Consider the following 12046-nt stretch of genomic DNA (forward strand, 5'->3'; position numbering starts at 1 on the left):
ATTTTCAATCCACACTTCAGAAAGTCAAAGAATAAACGAATTATAAAGAACATTTTATTTTTATTTTTCTTGTGATGGTCATTGGTAAGAAAAAATATATAAAACAGGTAAAATAATGTTATTTATTCTAATGATCTCAAGGAAATTTGGTGGGTATTGCTATTTAAAGTTTTGTGTAATACTTCTTCATGTTAAAATGTATTTACAAATGTACTTGGGAATGGTATTGGTCAAATTTTATTGTTATAGTGTGTGCATGCAAAAATATGTAATAGTAAATCTCACTATCATGTGTAATTGTAATACACACAAAAATAAAATATATATATATTTGCAAATGATTAACCTATGTTCTGATAGCCTACTCAGAACTTTGTTAGTGACATGTTAACTTTGTTGTTACCATATATATCTTTCCATATATATCCCATTTGTTTTCTTATTTTCTACATGTTGTACCTGACAAGGATCTATTAACACAATGGCTTCAAATGGGTGTTTTGTAAAGAGAATGGTTTGGATGGAGTCAGGAAATGCATTCCTAGGATGATCCTAAAGGATACTTTCAAGTTCCCTTCTGAAAGACCCATTACACATGTTTAATAAGCAACCTATACTACCAAACTCCAAAGTCAGGGTGGGACTTATTCACTAAATTTCAGGCTTCCAAGACAAGATAGTAACTTCTTGATTCTTTCTGCATTGTCACTCCAGAAAATAAGGAAGTGCATCTCACTATCAAAGTGGCTGTAGAGGCACAAAACACAAACGATTTAAAGTGGCTTGGAATTGTTGAAGTATAAATTGGAGATTTTGAGGTTATATCACAAAAATTAATCATCAAATATTCTACACAATGTTCCTTTGTTTCAGGGGTTGAGAAACTATGGCCTGTGGACCAAATCTTATCATTAGTTTGGCATGGTTTGCAAGCTCAGAATTGTTCTTATCCTTTTAAATGGCTAAGAACAAGAACAAAAGGATAATATTTCATGACACATGAAAATTATTTGAGATTCAAATTTCAGTGTCCATAAAGTTTTATTGGAACATAACCACACTTATTCATTTATGTATTGTCTAAGGTTGATTTCTCACTACAATGGCAGGATTGAGTATTTTGACAGAAATTATATGGTGTGCACCACCTGAAACATTCACTATCTGACCCTTTATAGAAAAATAGTTGGATGCTCCTTACTTTATACCCTTGTCAGATAGAATCTGTGCAAGGGGACAGCTTAGGTCAGATCTAGGTGAGATTGTTTCTTATTGTTTCATTTGAATATCAATGCATATAAATGACTTCTCCCCTGGTCTCTGTATTGTCAGAAGCATATTTTAAATAACCACTTATAATATTTTCTGGAAAGAATTCACAAGGACACTTGAAATACTGTCTAGACTGTGACTTATGCGTAAGTACTTATGTATGTTCTTATGTAATATGTGGACTGAAGAAACCCATTTCCCACACAGTACTATATTCTGATATCACAGAGACATCATAAAATTAACTTTCATTTGCTGTGTACAGGATACCAGATCTGTGGCCTTATTTGGCCACAGTTTCTTTTGTTTTGTGGTCTTCAAAGAGCCAGGGATATTTAGAAACCCTGTAGATAATTCTTTTCGGTTTATTCTCATGATTGGTTGTGAAATTCCTATGCCAAGGCTAAGATTATTTGAAAGGATTTCACTTGATTACTGGGACATTCAAAGTTAAGTAAATTGTGCTGTTGCCATGATAATTTTTCTTCAGAATCACATTCTGGAGCACTGGAATTCTACCTTCCTATTCCCAGTGCTTTGGGAAGTCAGGAACACTTGCTTCTGCTCATAGCAGCAGACCATAATTAATATTCTGTGCTCAATCTTCCATTGTCTGACTAAAGGGAACAAAGTTCAGTTCCACTTTTGTTTTCAACTAGTTTTGTAACTCTTAGCTCCTCGTTTACATTTTATGGGCCTTGGTTTAAAAAATTACACATAAATGCATTTGATGAGATAACTTTGATGGCCACCTACAACTCTAACATATGATTCCTTTATTTGATCTTATTGAGGACTGCCTTCTTGCTCCATTGAATTAAGTCAGAATGCCTTGATTTTTGTCAAGGAATATACTTGCTGCCTATCTGAAATTTCTTGGAATTTGTTTTGCTTTTAATATAACTAAACTATTGCAATGAATAGACATAATAAAAATATTGTAGTAAAATGCCCACCACATCAGTAGTCATCAGTACTGAATGACAGTAAGTGATTTATGAAAACACAAAGAGAGTAATGGTAAAACAAAAAATACAAGATAACTAGTTCCATGTTGGGTAAATAGTAGTCAGTGCCTAGGAAAGCTTGCAGTAAGATAAAGACTCTAAAGAATAGAATAATGAGGGAAATGGGGAGGGGAAACTGGCCACTTTCCTTATCTCCATTCTTTAGGTGAGAATAAAAAAAAAAAGTGACCTTGGTTGTAAAGAAATGGACTCCTTAAACATCTGAGGAAATCTACCTGTGCAATGAACATACAACCTATCCCGTGTATCCCCACTGCTTGTAGGCAGAACATGACCCTCCATTGTATCGTGGCCTGCCACCGCTAAGGAGTACGTGAGTAATAAAATGTCCAAAACCTCTCCATGTAGTCCTTAAACTTCTTTCTTTGGCATGGCTTAAAAGTATACTTGGGGCTTTTGCATTCCTGGGATGGAACACTCCAGATCCATAAAGCAAAAATATTTTGGTGGTGAAGATATGCATAGATTCTAACAGAATTTTCTAGAAAAAAATTTCATGAACAAAACCAATCTTTCTTCATCTGAACAATAACCGCAGCCTCTCAAATTTCTATCTTCTTCCTGGTTACCAAGTTTCAGAATCAATTTTGTTTTGTTTGTTTCTATAGAGAGCACAACATTTATCAATGCAACCCTCTTCAGACTTTGTTGGTAATAGAACAAGAGAAAAGGGTGAAAGAAGAGTCAGCCAATGCAGAAAAGAGGATCTAAAAAGATGAGAGGGAAAGAGAGAAGAAAAACATGTACGAATTTCAAGTTGATGATAACATTTGTAAGACCAGCTTTGGTTTTATTTATTTATTTTTTAGAAAAGAGTCTTTGACCCCACAAATCACATTGTGAATGTTTTGTCCTTCCTGACCTAGTCTAAGAACAGAAAACCAAATTCAAGATTGACTACAAATCCCAATAAAAAAGAGTTCTACTTGGTGTTTACCATGACAGGACACATTTCATCTTGAAGGTGTCATTTGATGGTGAGTTTAGACAGCCAGTTTTCTTTTTCAATATTTCACCAGCAAACAGAGAGACATTTGAAAATAATTTGTTTTCCACAGTTTGAAGACTAAATCAGAAAAAAGTAGCACAGTAAATTTGAAAATAGATATTTCTAAACCAAATCACTTGGAGGATGATGTGCTATTATATATAAGAAAATTATATGCAATATCTTTTTATTTTTTCTCTCTCTCTAAAAATACTCTACACAAGTGGTGCTTTGCCATATCACATTAATAAGATTAATAAGATTTTTCCCCCCTCCCTATACCCAAGGGACTATGCCTTTTAGATGAAAAAGTTGTGCTTTTATTAATACTTGTCAAGTCTCTTGGACAGTTTTTTCTCAGGATATAAAATATTGTTAATGTTCTCTCACCTGCCAATCAAGACAGTTTGAATGCATAGAATTGGAATTTTGTTTTGAAAGAATATTGATTTAGGATCTAATTCTGGATGAGATGGGTGGGAATGATTTATCAATCTGTGCCTCATCTAAATTAAAGGTGGTGAGGCTGGGGATATAGCTCATAGGTAGAGCACCTGCCTGGGATGTACAAGGTCCTGGGTTCAAAACCCAGCACTGGAAAAAAAATATATATAAAATAATGATAGTGGGCAGAATTTAACATTGTCCATGTAGAAAATGTTAGAATAAAAACCAGAGAGAAAGTAAGCAATGCTTGACTTGAATTTTTATACCGAAATTCTCCCTTACTAATTAATTCTTAAGTACCCTAGGATAGAGCTGTCCATAATTGCCAACTAACTGACAGTGTGTTATTGCCATGTAAGGTAAGGAAAAGACTACCAAATTTATTTAACTTCTTTGTAGTAGGATATCCATTAGTTGTTAAGAAAACAAAACCAAACAAATCCTGGTCCCTGTCCCTAAACTTGTGTGGCAATGTTTGTAGATGCTCATGTACAATGAGCTAAATGCATATGAAATGAATATGCATACTGAATTGAACTGTTGTGTCATAGTAAGTAGAAGGCAGTACCAAATGATTGAAAGTATTTGCTGGTAGTATTAGTCTGTTATTGCTGCTGTAACAAATTACCACAAAGTTAGGGACTCAAACCATCACAAATCTATTATCTTACAGTTCTGAATTCTGGTCAAAAGTCAACATTTGTCTTAATCAGGTTATCAAGGTGTTGGCTAGATGGTATTCCTTTCTGGAGGATCTAGGAGAACTCATTTTCTTACCTTTTTCAGCTTCTAGAGACTAGGTGCACTCACTGACTTATCACTGTCTTCCACCTTTGAAACCAGTTGTGGCCAGTCCAGTCTTTCTCATGTTACATCACTCTGATTCTCACTATTCTGACTCTCTCTTTCATGTAGAAGGATCCTTACATTTACCCAATGCCCACCTAGGTAATCCAGGATATGTTCCCATCACAAAGCCATTTCATTGGCTATCTTAATTATACCACCTTATTTTCCCTTTGCCATGTAACATAACGTTTTCACAGTTTCTGAGGATTAGGATGTGGACAGTTTTGGAAGGCCACTATTCTGTCTACCATGCTGATGAAATTCTAAGTCTTGACCTTCTGTTAAGCTTTCAGGAGCAATTCCAGTTAATCTTACTCATGCTATAGTCATTTTAAAATGAGCAATAAGTTCCATAACTTTGAAGTCCTCCACAAGTCTGATATGAGTCTGAAAATTCATCCAAAACACACAGAGAACTATGTTAGAACATCTCTGGCATTGCTTCTATGAGCACTATGGACCTACGGTACCCTTGCCCATTTTTAATTTCAGTTCATTCTGACCATGTTCTACTTCAGTATGTACAACTCCAAGGAACTTGGTGTTTTATTAGTACCATCTGTTTATTACAAACCATGAATCACCAATTGGCCTTCAGAGCCCTAAGGCCTTAGACACTTCAATTCTAATTCATAGGGTTTTGATGATAACATTACAAAGAATACAGAAAAAAACTTTTTTTTTTTTAAAAAAAAGAAGAAACCAAGACAGTGCTGCAGTTAGAACTCAATAATATACTTCAATACTAAATATGATTCTTGCCTCTAAATAAGGTGATGCCAAGAATCACTGACACATAATTATTTTGCATTTTTCTATGAGTGTGTCCCCTAATTAGAGAATTTCTAGAGTGTCAAATCCAGTATCTTAGACCTCATTGGAATGGAGGGTAGAGTACATTCCTAGTAGGTATCACAGGGTTTACTGCATCATCCTAAAGAAGAAAAATAGAGTTAAATTTTTACTGTTCTAGGCAACAGATTACTCATTTCCCTTCAAAAGGGGAAAGAAACTGCTGACATCAAGATGTTGACTTTCTCTGTTCACACAGTAGTTGTTGTAATACTAGGACTAGAAGCCAAAAAACATGGGCAGAGTAGCCTCCACCCTTGGGGCCTATTATGATAAAAGGCCTGTAGTGGAAACCCATTTAAATTCCTTTTTTTGAAAATAACATTTCATATTCTTTGACTGTAAAGGAAATTCTTGTTCATTGCAAATAGTTTGAAAAGACTAAAATTTAAAGACTCTCTCTCTCTCTCCCCATATATATATATATATATATATATATATATATATATATATATATAAAACCAATTGGTATTAATCTCTTCTTAAATGATGTGAAAGGAATAATTCTTTTTACTTTTTTTATTGGTCCTTTTTAGTTATACATAACTTTAGAATTCATTTTGACATAATTTTACAAAAATATGGAATACAATTAGTTCTAATTCAATTCCCCAGTACTTCCCCTTTCCCTCCCCTCCTATCTCCCCCTGTTCCATTCCCTCTACTCTGCTGATTGTTCTTCTGTTCACTTATAGTTTTTCTTTAATTAGCATCTGTGGATGTACATGATGATGAGATTCACTCTGGTATATTCATATTAGTACACAGGAAACTTAGGTCAGATTCATTCCACTGTCTCTCCCTATCCCCTCCCACTTCTCTTCCCTTCATTCCCCTTCATCTAATCCACTGAACTTTCTTCTATATATTTACCCCCTCTCCCTTTATTATGGATTGACTTCCTCATATCAGAGAAAATATTCAATCTTTGAATTTTGGGGGCAGGATTATTTCACTTAGCATGATGGTCTCTAATTCCATCTATTTACCAGCAAATGACATAAAGTCTTTCTTCTTTGTGGCTAATAATCCATTGTGTATATATGCCACATTTTGTTTATTCAAATCATCTGTTGTGGGGCACCTGAGTTAGCTCCATAACTTGGCTATTGTGAATTGTGTGATGTGGCTGCATCACTGTAGTATGCTGATTTTAAGTTCTTTGAATGTATAACAAGGAGTGGTATAGCTGGGTCCAAGTTTGTTGGGACTAATGACATGTTAACTAACTCAGGCTGACTCCTTACTCCCTGGCGAGTGAGCAAGATCAAGGCTCAAAGGCGGTTTCAAAGGTTCATGATGATAAATCTAACCACCATCAGGGATTGGTTAACAACAGTTCTGCAAACGTGATGAGCTCGTGCTTGCCGTATAGTCCAATGGGACTCTAGACTGCGTGAACCCCCTCTGCCTTGCTGACCTTTAAGCTGATTGGTTCCCGCCTAGCCCCCACCCTACATAAAAGCTGTGGGACTTCCTCAATAAACGAGTTCCTGCTTTGACGGGTCTCCCTGACTTATCTGATTGTCCTCCACCTGGAGGGCTGGGAGTGGGCGGTCAGTTGGCCTTACCTATCCTGGGCGGACCTTGTTGGGGAGTGTCCCCTTCCCTTGCCGCTGGTTGAGAAGGGCAATGGGGCTTAAGACCCCGACACAAGTTTTCTTAGGAATCTCCATATTGCTTTCCATGGTGGTTGCACTGATTTGCAGTCCTTGCCAACATTTGTTGTTACTTAATATTCTTGATAATTGCCATTTTGACTGGAGTGAGATGAAACCTCAGTGTAGTTTTAATTTGTATTTCTCCAACTGCTAGAGATGTTGATCATTTTTCATATATTTATTGACTATTTGTATTTCTTCTTTTGAGAAGTCCCTGTTTAGTTCCCTTGCCCATTTATTGATTTTATTATTTGTTTATTTTGGTTTTAAGTTTTTTAGGTTCTTTGTATATCCTGGATATACAAAGATATATATCTGAGAAGCATGTGACAAAGATCTTCTCCCATTCTGCAGCCTCTCTTTTTATTCTCTTAATTGTTTCCTTTACTGTGAAGAAGCTTTCTAATTTGATGCCATTCCATTTATTGATCCTAATTCTTGTGTCTTAGGAGTCTTGTTAATGAAGTCAGCTCCTAAGTTGACATATTGAAATATTGGAACTACATTTTCTTTTAGCATGTGTAGGGTTTCTGATGTAATTCTTAGGTCTTTGATCCACTTTGAGTTGACTTTTGTGTACAGTGAGGGATAGGAATTAAATTTCATTCTACTACAGAAGGATTTCCAGTTTTCCCAGCACCATTTGTTAAAAAGGTTCTTTTGTCAATGTATGTTTTTGGCACCTTTGACTAGTATGAGTTAGCTGTGTTTATGTGGGTTTATCTCTGTGTCTTCTATTCTATTCCATTGGTCTTTACGCCAGTTTTGGTGTCAGTACTATGCTGTTTTTGTTACTATAGCTCTACAGTATAACTTGAGGTCTGGCATTGTGATGCTTCCTGCTTTATTTTCTTGCTAAGTATTTCTTTGGCTACTCTGGGGGTTCTTATATTTCCAAATGCATCTCATGGTTGCTTTTCTATTTCTGTGAAGAACATCATTGGAATTTTGATGGGAATTGCATTGAATCCGTACAGTACCTTTGGTAATATGGACATCTTGACAATATTAATTCTGCCTTTCCAAGAACATGGATGGTCTTTCCATTGTCTAAGGGTTTCTTCACCTTCTTTTTTTAGTGTTCTATAGTCTTCATTGTAGAGGTCCTTCAACTCTTTTGTTAGATTGATTCCCAAATATTTCTTTTTTTTTTTTTTTGAAGCTATTGTGAATGAAATAGTTTCCTAACTTTTTTTTCTGCAGATTCACCATTGGTGTATAGGAACTGCTACTTTGCTAAATTCATTTATGAGCTCTAGAAGTCTTCTGGGGAGGTTTTATTGATCTTCTAAATATAAGATTATGTCATAAGCAAACAGATAATTTGAGTTCTTGTTTTCTTTTTGTATCCCTTTAATTTCCTTCTCTTGCCTGACTGGTCTGACTAGAGTTTCAAGGACTATGTAGACTAGGAGTGGTGAAAGTGGGCATCCTGTTTTTGAGGAAATGCTTTCAGTTTTTTTTTTTTTCTCCATTCAGAATAATACTGGCCTTGCATTTGTCATATATAGCCTTCACAATGTTGAGGTAAGTTCCTTCTATCCTTAGTTTCTCTAGTGTTTTAAACTTCAGTGGGTATTTTACTTTGTCAAATGCTTTTTCTGTATCTATCAGGATAATCTTGTGATTCTTGTCTGTAAGTCTATTTACTTATGTGATGAATTACATTTATTGATTTCCATATGTTGAACCAATGCTGCATCCTTAGGATGAAACCCACTTGATTATGGTCCACTATCTTTCTAATGTGATTTTGTATGCCATTTGTCAATATTTTATTAAGAATTTTTGCATCTATTTTCATCAAGGATATTGGTCTGAAGATTTATTTTCTTGATGTGTCTTTGGGGGGTACTGGGTTTGTAGAATGAATTTTGCAGTTTTCCCTCCTCTATTTTGTGGAAAAATTTGAGGATAATTCATATTAGTTCTTCCTTAAAAGTCTAGTAGAACCTAGCTGAGAATCCATCCAGTTCTGGACTTTTCTTTATTGGAAAGCTTTTGATAGTTGCTTCAATTTCTTTACTTGATATTGATCTGTGTATGTTTTCTATATTCTTCAGGTTCAGTTTGGGTAGGTCATATGTCTCTAGGAATTTGTCAATATTTTCAAGACTTTCTAGTTTGTTGGAGTATAAAATTTTATAGATTCTGGTGATTTCTCTGGATTTCAGTAGTGTCTTTGGTGATACTTTCTTTTACATTTCAGATTTTGTTAATTTGAGTTTATTTCCTCTTTGATTAGTGTGGTGAAGGGTTTATCAATTTTGTTTATCCTTTCAAAAAATCAATTATTTGTTTCATTGATCTTTTTTATTTTTTAAAATCTAAATTTCATTTGTTCATGCTCTGATCTTAATTATTTCCAGTCTTATGCTGGTTTTGGTGTGGTTTTGTTCTTGTAAGAGGACCTTGAGATGTGATGGTAGATTATTTATTTGTTTGGTACCTTTCTATTCTCTTAATGTATGAACTCAATGTTGTAAACTTTCCTCTTAGAACTGCCTTCATATGGTCCCTCCTGGATATTTTGACATGTTGTATCACTATTCTCATTTACTTCTAAGAATTTTTTTTATTTCTCCCTTTATTTCTTCTGCTATCAATTTATGATTCAAAAGTTTATTATTTAATTTCCAGGTGTTAGAGTTGTTTCCATTTTCATCTTATTGTTGATTTCTAATTTTATTCCATTATGATATGATAGAATGCAAGTTGTTATCTCTTTTTTTTTGTTTTGTTTTTGTATTTGCTAAGATTTGTTTTGTGACCTAAAGTAAGGCTATTTTAGAAAATGTTCTATGTCCTACTGAGAAGAAAGTGAATTTAGTTGTTGATGGATGGAATATTCTATAGAAATCAGTTAGGTTCCTATTATTAATTGTATTTTTTAGTTATGTAGAGTCTTTATGTTTGAATGATCCATTCGGTGGTAAGAGAGCTGTATAAAAGTCACCCAGTATTATTGTATTGTGGTCTATTTGTTCTTAATATTGGGAAGGGTTTGCTTGGTATATGTAGATGTTCCATTGTTTGGGGCATAAATATTTATGATTATTATATCTTATTGATGTGGATTTCCTTAAGTAGTACGAAGAGACCTTCTTTGTCTCTCCTGATTGGCTTGCAGTCCACTTTTTCTTATATAAGGAGAGCTACCCCTGATTGTTTATAAGTCCCATGTGAATGGTATGGTTTTTCCCATATTTTCATCATCAGTTTGTGAATGTCTTTGCCTGTGATGTGAATCTCTTTCAGACAGTATATTGTTGTATCTTGTTTCTTAATCTAATTTGTCAACTATGTCTTTTGATTGAAGAGTTTAGACTGTTTATGTTCAATGTTAATATTGAGAGATGGTTTTTATTTTCTGAGATTTTCATTTATTTCTAATGTTTAAATTGAACTTGATTCTTTTTTAATTGAATATTCTTCTAGTGTAGTTCCTCTCTATGCTGGTTTTTATTTTTATTTTCCAGTTATTCTTCATGAAATATTTTATGAGTATGTGTTTTTAAATTTTTTATAGTTGTAGATGGACACAATACCTTTTTTAAATTAATTTTTATGTGGTGCTGAGGATAGAACCTAGTGCTTCACATGCCCCAGGCAAGTGCTGTACCACTAAGCCCCAGTTCCAGCCCTATGATGTTTTGTAGTGTAGGCTTTCTAGTTATGAATTCTTTTAGTGTCTATTTATCATGGAAGATTTTTATTGCATCTTCAATTCTGAAGCTTAATTTTGTTATGTATAGTATTCTTGTTTGACATTCTTTTTATTTCAGAGGTTAGTATATATTATTCCAAGTTCCCCTGGATTTTGGGGTCTTGGTTGAGCAATCAGTTGAAGTCTGGATTGGTTTATCTCTAAATGTAACCAGTTATTTTTCTCTTGATGCTTTTAAAATTCTATCCTTATTCTGCATGCTAAGGATTTTCATTATAATATCTTATAGTGGATCTATTCTGATTTTGTATATTTGGAATCCTATATGCCTCTTGTATTTGAATTTCCATCTCATTTTTAAGGTTTGGAAGATTATCTGATATTATTTCATTGAAAAGATTGAGCATCCTTTTAGTTTGTATTTCAGAGCCTTCATCTATCAAAAATTAATCTTAAATTTGGTCTTTTAATGTAATCCCATATTTCCTGAATATTCTGTCCATGCTCTCCTAACATATTTTCTTTATGGTCAACTATATTTCCAATATTATATACTTTGTTTTTGAGATCTGAAAATCTATCTTAAAAGTGGTTTAATCTACTGGTGATGCTTTCCATTGAATTTTTAATTTGATTTATTGAGTCTTTCATTTTCAGGATTTCCATCTAGTTCTTTTTCAGAATCTCTATATCTTTATTGAAGTGATCTTCCACTTCCTTACTGTCTGATTTCACTCTTTCATCCTGTTTTAGTTCCTAGAACATTTTAACTATGAACTTTATAAATTCTTTCTCTGACTTTTCCTCCACTGTGGTGTTGATGAAGTCAGTTGTTGAAGCATTATAGACTCTTTACTATGGTTTGTTCCCTTGCTTTTTCATATTATTTATCTGTCTACCCATCTATTGATATAGTTTTCACTTCTTTTAAGTGAAGGACTATTTTTTGGGATTCTTTCTCTTAAAAGTCCTGGTTTGGGTAAATGTCCAGATAAGTCAAAGTATGACCTCTGCTGATCCCAATATCAGTAACACTTTAAGACATGCCACTATCACCAGGCATTGTGGTGCATGCCTGTAATCCCAGTGATTTTGGAGGCTGAGGCAGGAGGATTGTGAGTTTAAAGCCAGCCTCAGCAACTTAGTAAGACCCTAAACAACTCAGTGAGACCCTGTCTCTAAATAAAATACAAAAAGTCCGGGGATGTGGCTCAGTGGTGAAATGCCCCTTAGTTCAATTTCTGTTACCAAAACAAAAACAATAACAAAGATAAAAATAAAA

Source organism: Sciurus carolinensis, chromosome 4 (assembly GCF_902686445.1).
Source record: "Sciurus carolinensis chromosome 4, mSciCar1.2, whole genome shotgun sequence".
NCBI classification, from domain to species: domain Eukaryota; kingdom Metazoa; phylum Chordata; class Mammalia; order Rodentia; family Sciuridae; genus Sciurus; species Sciurus carolinensis.